This window comes from Bufo bufo, chromosome 10 (genome assembly GCF_905171765.1).
Source record: "Bufo bufo chromosome 10, aBufBuf1.1, whole genome shotgun sequence".
Taxonomy (NCBI): Eukaryota; Metazoa; Chordata; class Amphibia; order Anura; family Bufonidae; genus Bufo; species Bufo bufo.
This window is the reverse complement of record NC_053398.1, coordinates 131,243,928-131,255,097: the sequence shown is the minus strand read 5'-3', so window position 1 is coordinate 131,255,097 and position 11,170 is coordinate 131,243,928.

The following is an 11,170-nucleotide window of genomic DNA, read 5'->3' as shown; positions in this document are numbered from 1 at the left end:
GACACGCTGACACTTGGGGTACAGGACAGGGACACGCTGACACTTGGGGTACAGGACAGGGACACGCTGACACTTGGGGTACAGGACAGGGACACGCTGACACTTGGGGTACAGGACAGGGACACGCTGACACTTGGGGTACAGGACAGGGACACGCTGACACTTGGGGTACAGGACAGGGACACGCTGACACTTGGGGTACAGGACAGGGACACGCTGACACTTGGGGTACAGGACAGGGACACGCTGACACTTGGGGTACAGGACAGGGACACGCTGACACTTGGGGTACAGGACAGGGACACGCTGACACTTGGGGTACAGGACAGGGACACGCTGACACTTGGGGTACAGGACAGGGACACGCTGACACTTGGGGTACAGGACAGGGACACGCTGACACTTGGGGTACAGGACAGGGACACGCTGACACTTGGGGTACAGGACAGGGACACGCTGACACTTGGGGTACAGGACAGGGACACGCTGACACTTGGGGTACAGGACAGGGACACGCTGACACTTGGGGTACAGGACAGGGACACGCTGACACTTGGGGTACAGGACAGGGACACGCTGACACTTGGGGTACAGGACAGGGACACGCTGACACTTGGGGTACAGGACAGGGACACGCTGACACTTGGGGTACAGGACAGGGACACGCTGACACTTGGGGTACAGGACAGGGACACGCTGACACTTGGGGTACAGGACAGGGACACGCTGACACTTGGGGTACAGGACAGGGACACGCTGACACTTGGGGTACAGGACAGGGACACGCTGACACTTGGGGTACAGGACAGGGACACGCTGACACTTGGGGTACAGGACAGGGACACGCTGACACTTGGGGTACAGGACAGGGGCACGCTGACACTTGGGGTACAGGACAGGGACACGCTGACACTTGGGGTACAGGACAGGGACACGCTGACACTTGGGGTACAGGACAGGGACACGCTGACACTTGGGGTACAGGACAGGGACACGCTGACACTTGGGGTACAGGACAGGGACACGCTGACACTTGGGGTACAGGACAGGGACACGCTGACACTTGGGGTACAGGACAGGGACACGCTGACACTTGGGGTACAGGACAGGGACACGCTGACACTTGGGGTACAGGACAGGGACACGCTGACACTTGGGGTACAGGACAGGGACACGCTGACACTTGGGGTACAGGACAGGGACACGCTGACACTTGGGGTACAGGACAGGGACACGCTGACACTTGGGGTACAGGACAGGGACACGCTGACACTTGGGGTACAGGACAGGGACACGCTGACACTTGGGGTACAGGACAGGGACACGCTGACACTTGGGGTACAGGACAGGGACACGCTGACACTTGGGGTACAGGACAGGGACACGCTGACACTTGGGGTACAGGACAGGGACACGCTGACACTTGGGGTACAGGACAGGGACACGCTGACACTTGGGGTACAGGACAGGGACACGCTGACACTTGGGGTACAGGACAGGGACACGCTGACACTTGGGGTACAGGACAGGGACACGCTGACACTTGGGGTACAGGACAGGGACACGCTGACACTTGGGGTACAGGACAGGGACACGCTGACACTTGGGGTACAGGACAGGGACACGCTGACACTTGGGGTACAGGACAGGGACACGCTGACACTTGGGGTACAGGACAGGGACACGCTGACACTTGGGGTACAGGACAGGGACACGCTGACACTTGGGGTACAGGACAGGGACACGCTGACACTTGGGGTACAGGACAGGGGCACGCTGACACTTGGGGTACAGGACAGGGGCACGCTGACACTTGGGGTACAGGACAGGGGCACGCTGACACTTGGGGTACAGGACAGGGGCACGCTGACACGCGGGGGACAGGACAGGGGCACGCTGACACGCGGGGGACAGGACAGGGGCACGCTGACACGCGGGGGACAGGACAGGGGCACGCTGACACGCGGGGGACAGGACAGGGGCACGCTGACACGCGGGGGACAGGACAGGGGCACGCTGACACGCGGGGGACAGGACAGGGGCACGCTGACACGCGGGGGACAGGACAGGGGCACGCTGACACGCGGGGGACAGGACAGGGGCACGCTGACACGCGGGGGACAGGACAGGGGCACGCTGACACGCGGGGGACAGGACAGGGGCACGCTGACACGCGGGGGACAGGACAGGGGCACGCTGACACGCGGGGGACAGGACAGGGGCACGCTGACACGCGGGGGACAGGACAGGGGCACGCTGACACGCGGGGGACAGGACAGGGGCACGCTGACACGCGGGGGACAGGACAGGGGCACGCTGACACGCGGGGGACAGGACAGGGGCACGCTGACACGCGGGGGACAGGACAGGGGCACGCTGACACGCGGGGGACAGGACAGGGGCACGCTGACACGCGGGGGACAGGACAGGGGCACGCTGACACGCGGGGGACAGGACAGGGGCACGCTGACACGCGGGGGACAGGACAGGGGCACGCTGACACGCGGGGGACAGGACAGGGGCACGCTGACACGCGGGGGACAGGACAGGGGCACGCTGACACGCGGGGGACAGGACAGGGGCACGCTGACACGCGGGGGACAGGACAGGGGCACGCTGACACGCGGGGGACAGGACAAGGGCACGCTGACACGCGGGGGACAGGATAATGACATGCTGACATTTGGGATAACAGGACATGGTGCCCCATGTGTCATGATTTGTATGGAACTGTTCAGATAGTTATTAGGCTCCCACAATGCACTTCTTTGTGGTAATTGCCGTCAGCATTATAACTGCAGCTTTGAATGTGACTGGAGTAAAAGACATTCCGTGCAATTCTATCCGCACATTGTTACTGAAGGTGGAATCTTCCTCTTGCAGATCAGTTTTCGGGTACTCCACCGGTAGACTTGACGTGTCTGGTCGATAGCACCCACTAATTTCTGAATACCTCAATGTGATTAGAGACGAGCGGCACTCTCTGTAAATCATCTTAATTACACAGAATATTAATCCCATCAGGGGAAGAAATCAATAAGTGACTCACTGGGGAGCGCTCCAGTAATTAATGCGGCCTCCATGATTAAATATTATCGGGGGAGGGGGGCTGCGGCCTCGGCTCAGATTAACCCCTTACACGAGTTCTTTACGGGACGAGGCGCAGATTAGAATTAAAGGGGCAGTTTATGTACAGTTTTGATACATGGACTTGTCTCCCCTTAATGATCTTTTTGAAGCTTCATTTGCTAATAAATGTGAATGAGAAATGATGGAGCCACCTCGTTAGGAGCAACCGTGCCAGTAAATGAAGAAGCGGAGACGTCGAGGCGCCCAGCCCGGGTTATCGCTGCCAAATTAATTAGACTTTTGGGGCCTATGCAGGAGCCTCAGATATGATGGGCAGATAAGGCGGCAGAATAGGATAATTTCTAGCCCTGCACCATGGGGCAGTGCGGGGGGGGGGGGGCCCAGGGCTGGGCGGCACAGCTTGTAGAATGGGCACTTAGGGTTAGGACCTATTGGAAAATTATTAGGTCCATACATGACACCCACCATCCTGGAAAAGGAGAGAGTCTAATACTTGCTGGATTGGCACCAGACACAGACATAGGGTCGGACTGGCATGTATCATGTGATGTATCAGATGACAGCTGCCCCCCCCCCCCCCCATCAGAGAGAATAGAGCTACTTGTCTGATGACAGCTGTTCCTTATCATCACAAGTAATGGAGCTACATTCACATGACAGCTGCTCCTCTACATCACAGAGCCACTGCCAGGTGACATCACAGAGCCACTGCCAAGTGACATCACAGAGCCACTGCCAAGTGACATCACAGAGCCACTGCCAGGTGACATCACAGAGCCACTGCCAGGTGACATCACAGAGCCACTGCCAGGTGACATCACAGAGCCACTGCCAGGTGACATCACAGAGCCACTGCCAGGTGACATCACAGAGCCACTGCCAGGTGACATCACAGAGCCACTGCCAGGTGACATCACAGAGCCACTGCCAGGTGACATCACAGAGCCACTGCCAGGTGACATCACAGAGCCACTGCCAGGTGACATCACAGGCACTAGAGCTACATTCACATGACAGCTGCTCCTCTCAGTCAGAAGATATGAAGCTGTTATGAGATGATAGCTGCTCCTCCTATCCATCAAAAGGGATGGAGCTACTGTCTGATGACAACTGTTTGTCTCTATCACAAGGAATGATGACAGCTGCTCCTTCTCATCACAAAGAGCTACTTTCAGATGACAGCTCTTCTTCCCCATCACAAAGAATGGAGCTACTTGTCTGATGAAAGCTGTTCCTCCCATCACAAGGGATAGAGCGAGTGCCAGATGATAGCTGTTCCTCCCAGTCACAAGGAATGGAGCGAGTGCCAGATGATAGCTGTTGCTCCCCGTCACATGGAGCTACTATCAAATGACAGCTGTTACTCCCCATCACTAGTGATGAGCGGCAGGGGTCATATTTGAATTCGCGATATTTCGCGAATATTTTGTAGAATATTCGTTATATTCTACGATTTTATTACTCGAAAAATCGGCAAGGTAATGATCGTGTAATATGCGAATTTTCGTAATGCAAATTTTATTGCAAATTTTTCAACTTACAACTATTAGACAAAGAAGATTATAGCATTAGACAAAGAAGATTCATAATATTCTAAAACAAGAATATATAGCAATATAGCGAATATTCGGGGGAAAAAACGAATATAGAGCAATTTAGCTAATATAGTGCTATAATCTTCTTTGTCTAATAGTTGAAAAATTCGCATTACGAAAATTCACAATCAGCACTACTCCTAAAGTCAAATATACTGCAGCCTACTCATTGGCCCACAAGCTAGAAGGAGGGGGGGATCATGTGTACTGATGGAAAAAAAAATCGAATATTCGAAATTACGAATATATATCACTATATTCGAAATAGTCGCGAATTTTCGAAGTACCTATATTCGCGATAAATATTTGAATATTCGTGATCAACACTACCCATCACATGGAGCTACTATCAGATGACAGCTGTTCCTCCCCATCACATGGAGCTACTATAAGGCTACGTCTACACGACGACAATAAGTCGCGCGACAGATAGGGCACAACTACACTGCAACATTTGTAGCGCAACATTTTGTTGCACTAATGTCGCACGACAATTTTTATAATGGCAGTCTATGGTGTCGCATGTCACAGTGCAACATGCTGCGACGCAACAGTCGCAGAAAAATCCATCTCGAATGGATTTTCTGCGAAGGTTGCATCGCAGTCGCAGCATGTTGCATGTTGCAGTGCAACACCATAGACTGCCATTATAAAAATTGTCGCGCGACATTAGTGCGACAAATGTCGTCGTGTAGACGTAGCCTTAGATGACAGCTGTTCCTCCCATCACATGGCGCTACTATCAGATGACAGCTGTTCCTCCCAGTCACATGGAGCTACTATAAGATGACAGCTATTCCTCCTCATCATATGGAGCTACTATAAGATGACAGCTGTTCCTCCCAGTGACATGGAGCTACTATAAGATGACAGCTGTTCCTCCCAGTGACATGGAGCTACTATCAGATGACAGCTGTTCCTCCCATCACATGGAGCTACTATAAGATGACAGCTATTCCTCCTCATCACATGGAGCTACTATCAGATGACAGCTGTTCCTCCCATCACATGGAGCTACTATAAGATGACAGCTGTTCCTCCCATCACATGGAGCTACTATAAGATGACAGCTGTTCCTCCCAGTCACATGGAGCTACTATCAGATGACAGCTGTTCCTCCCAGTGACATGGAGCTACTATAAGATGACAGCTGTTCCTCCCAGTGACATGGAGCTACTATCAGATGACAGCTGTTCCTCCCATCACATGGAGCTACTATCAGATGACAGCTGTTCCTCCCATCACATGGAGCTACTATAAGATGACAGCTGTTCCTCCCATCACATGGAGCTACTATAAGATGACAGCTGTTCCTCCCAGTGACATGGAGCTACTATCAGATGACAGCTGTTCCTCCCATCACATGGAGCTACTATAAGATGACAGCTATTCCTCCTCATCATATGGAGCTACTATCAGATGACAGCTGTTCCTCCCAGTCACATGGAGCTACTATCAGATGACAGCTGTTCCTCCCAGTCACATGGAGCTACTATAAGATGACAGCTGTTCCTCTCCATCTCTCCACCCTGCAGCATATACGGACAGTCTCTATATAATTATAGGTGTATAGGTTCACTCCGGAGCTTGCTGTCGGATCAGACTGTGCACATTTTGGCAGGAATAGGCAGGTGATTACAGATTCCTGGACTGTCGGACAGAATTGCCGGCTCAGCTGTTAAGTTCCTAAGTTAGGGAAACGTGGCCGTCAGACTTTAATTAGCAGTTGGCGTCCGGGTTTATTGATCCCGGGGACCATTTTAGGTGCCATTTTTTACTTTCTAGCACTCGGCTTCATTGCTGCTGTGCATTTAATTTGAGGCTTGCAGAGACCTCGCCGGACTGCATGAAACCCGCTCATATCTCCCATGTCCTTGAAATAGATCTCAAAGCAATTTACTGAGCCAAAATTGATTTCACAAATTCTCTTCTAAATGCAATCCGCATCTCAAAGCCAAGCCCCGGCAGACTCCATGCAAAGTAAAGAGCCACCCCTCCCCCACACTTACAATATCTGATGAAGGCTCCACAGGGTGTATTTATAACTGAAAAACGGTAAAAGGACAAGACCAAAGCGAAGAGAAACTGATAATAAAAAAGGGCTTGTTCAAATGACCGTTGCCCCTCCGTGCCTGTGCTGTGGACCGCAAATTGCGGCACCGGCCGTGGGGCTGCTGCATGCAGATCGCGACCCCATTCACTTGAATGGGGTCCGCGATCCGTCCGTTCCGCAAAAAGATAGAGCAAGTTCTATCTTTTTGCGGTGTGGAGGCACGGAACCAACGAAAGCACTCCGTAGTGCTTCCGTAGGGTTCCATTCCGCACCGCATCTCCAGATTTGCGGACCCATTCAAGTGAACGGGTCTGCATCCGTGATGCGGAATGCACATAGCCGGTGCCCCGTGTGTTGCAGACCCGCCGTATGCGGGCCACATCGGCAACGGTCGTGTGAATGAGTCCTAAGGGCTCATGCCCATGAATGTAAGGGCTCCGTACCCGTGCTGCGGACCGCAAATTGCGGTCTGCAATGCATGGGCACGGACCGTGGGGCAGCTGGATGCGGATCACGGAATGGGGTCCGCAATCCGCATCCGACGGTCCACACCGCAAAAATGTAGTGCATGCGCTACTTTTTTGCGGTGCAAAGGCACGGCCAGAAACACCACGGAAGTACTCCATAGTGCTTTCGTGGGGTTCCGATCCGTGCCTCCGTTCCGCATCTCCATCAAGTGAATGGGTCCGTGATGCGGAATGTACACGCCTGGTGCCCATGTATTGCAAACCCGCTGAATGCATGATCCCGAAGTAGAAAAACGTCCAGAGCAGAGAGATCTTCAGCCAGTGACAGTGCGCTGCTGAGCTGATGTATCTAAGCTCATGGTGTGTGATACTTTCTGCCACAGCCTACACCAGTCTTGGTTGAGAGTCTGCTGGATTATCACGTGGACCTCATTAAATTCTGTCGTGAATTACAGGATATCTGTCTGCCCCCCCCCCCCCCCCCCCCAGCTCCACCCACTGTAAAAATCATGCGAGCAGCCTAAAAACAAAACAAAACCAAAAAATTTAAATTTTTGCACAAACCAGGCGTGAGCGAAGAATGGCAACTTTTTTTCTGCCAGAAAACTGGAGTAAGTCACTTCATAAATCTCTGCTTGGCTCAGTAGAGGGGATGAGCATGCCTCCCTACCAGCCCAGATTTCGGCAGCTGTCCTGCGGTCCCGGGACGGCTACAGCATGTCCTTACTGTAGATGTACCCTCAGGGCGCAAATACAGCCAAAGATGATGGTGACGTGACTGTCAGCTCCCTGCTCCACCATTTCCCAGCTTGTGTGCTCCCAAGCAGGCAGGAGAGGTGCAGTGATGTCATCGTGCCTGCTGAGCTGAGAAGGAGAGAGTACAGGCCGGGAATGATGTGCTTCGGTCATGGGGGGAACGGGGCTGGGGGAGTATTACTTCACTGTTTTATTAAACCTACAGGGGCTTCACTATTATTATGGGGAGACCAGGGGGTCAGCAGTATCGTGACGGGGGCACTTAGGGGGCAGCACTATTGAGATGGGGACAGTAAGAGGGCTTCATCCTTGTGATGGGGGCTTCACCATTATGATGGGGAAACTAAGGGGGGTTTCACGGTTGTGATGGGGCCAGCACTATTGTGACAGGAGCACTAAGGGAGCAGCACTGTTGTGACAAGGGTACTAATGGGGCAGCATTATTGTGATGGGAACACTAAGGGGTCTTCCTTATTGTGATGGGAAACTAAGGGGGCTTAACTACTGTATTGGGTTACAAAAGGGGTATTCTTACTGTAAGGGGAGCTCTAGGGGATTCAGGGGGCACTGTGTGGAGAGACTATTACAGTGTGTCAGTGTGTGGGGCTCAAACGAAAATAAGCAGGATTACAGGTATAGAGAGAGAAATTGCCAGGCATGGCTTAACGTTAAAAAAACAACAACTTGCCACTGTATGTGCCAAAACGTTGTCCCTTTTTCCTTTGACAGATGGGAGGTATAGAATTAGATACACTAGCTGCCACACAGAAACATACATGATACATGATATGATTAGATACAGCACTCAGCAGACAGTATCAAACATGATGGGATTAGATACAGCACTCAGCAGATAGTATCACACATGATGGGATTAGATATAGCAGCTCAACAGACAGTATCACACATGATGGGATTAGATACAGCACTCAGCAGACAGTATCACACATGATGGGATTAGATACAGCACTCAGCAGACAGTATCACACATGATGGGATTAGATACAGCACTCAGCAGACAGTATCACACATGATGGGATTAGATACAGCACTCAGCAGACAGTATCACACATGATGGGATTAGATACAGCACTCAGCAGACAGTATCACACATGATGGGATTAGATATAGCAGCTCAACAGACAGTATCACACATGATGGGATTAGATATAGCAGCTCAACAGACAGTATCACACATGATGGGATTAGATACAGCACTCAGCAGACAGTATCACACATGATGGGATTAGATACAGCACTCAGCAGACAGTATCACACATGATGGGATTAGATACAGCACTCAGCAGACAGTATCACACATGATGGGATTAGATACAGCAGCTCAGAAGACAGTATCACACATGATGGGATTAGATACAGCACTCAGCAGACAGTATCACACATGATGGGATTAGATACAGCACTCAGCAGACAGTATCACACATGATGGGATTAGATACAGCACTCAGCAGACAGTATCACACATGATGGGATTAGATACAGCACTCAGCAGACCGTATCAGACATGATGGGATAACAGGCCGAACTGGATGGACAGATGTCTTTTTTCGGCCTTATGTACTATGTTACCATGTTAGATACAGCAGCTCAGCAGACAGTATCACACATGATGGGATTAGATACAGCAGCTCAGCAGACAGTATCGTATGATAGGATTGGATACAGCACTCAGCAGACAGTATCACACCCTGTGGGCTTAGATACATTGTCTCAGTGGCACGTTTCCTGGCTATTGTTACATTATATCATATATCTGAAGGTTTCCGCCTCGATCTTCCTCGTCCCCTCCATCAGGCGCTTCGCGGTGTGACGTAGACTCTGTTTTCTTGGCGACATTATGAGATACACGAGGACACTCGCTGCTTCCACTTATAGAACAGAAAATGAAGCGCTAATTTTTTTATGATCATTTGCTTCTTAAACCTCTTAATTTCCAGTGAAATGTTAATGCGGCATGACACGGGGATGATGTATGGCGCCATTAACAGACATTACATCTTACAAATTACCTCCTCTAACAAACAGCTCGCAAAGACGAGCAGCCGCCCACTGCGCCTGTGCAGAATTGTTCCCCGGGATAGAAGAACGGAGCTTCTTGTGGCCTGCAGCCTCCGATCCCAGGGGTACACAGCGTAGTGGTCCTTCAGGTTTAGAAAGGGGCCCTTGCTGTCCACCGATCTATAAGACACCTCTGCGGAGCTCCTAAACCTCTTCCGGGACCTTCTATAACTCCAGCACCTCCTGCAGCTGCCACCACCCAAGCTCTTATCACTGACCGCTCCTACTTCTGGGGACGTTCCTCGTGTGCTGAAGACGAGACGGACATTTGTATTCCTCGGAATCTACAAGGTTTTGCTCTAGACAGCAGGACACCCCAAGGGTGGCTGTCCAGGACACGAGACAAGACTGACAAGGAGCAGTGACATAATTACAGGGGCTGTGCCTGTGGTAATACCCGGGCCCTGGTAAATGATAGGCATAGTCATAGGGCCACATGAGGAAACCAACAGTGTAAATTGCACTTGGTAGTTGGGGGCCCCTGTTACAGATTTTGCATTGGGTCCCAAACCCCTGTAGTCAGAGACCAGGAAGAAGCCTACAGACATGGATAGCGCTTGTAAAAATGCGTTCTCCCGCAATGCACCGCACCCGTGCATGTTCCAGCAGGGGGCAGAAGGGAGATGCGCAGTGCAGCAGCCTCACAGCAGAATTCTGAATGCAGCTCTGGATGTGACTGAAGTAGAAGACGTCATAGAATTCAGGACACTTAATTTAGATTTAACCTGTGATATCTTTATCAGGATCCATGGCGGAAAATGGAAACCCCATGATCAGGATAACGGGGGGTGGCTGCATGAAGCTGTCCATTTCTAAATCTCTGGTGTCGTCCAGGGTTACAACAACATGGCTGCTTTCATCCAGAAACAGCACCACAGCGGTCCATGCATGGTGTTTGGTATTGCAGCTCCCCCCATTGTGTTTTGGAAAACCCCTTTAAATCTGCAATGCCACACACAACCTGAGGACAGATGTGGCGCTGTTTTGCAAAATTCTGTACCACTCCTTTAACCTGAGCCCACAACCGGTCAGGCCATGCTGGGAGTTGTAGTGTTACCGAAGCTGAAGAGCCACAGGTTGCAGACCGGCTATACAGGACGGTTTAAGTCCTTAAAGGGGAAGTTCACCTT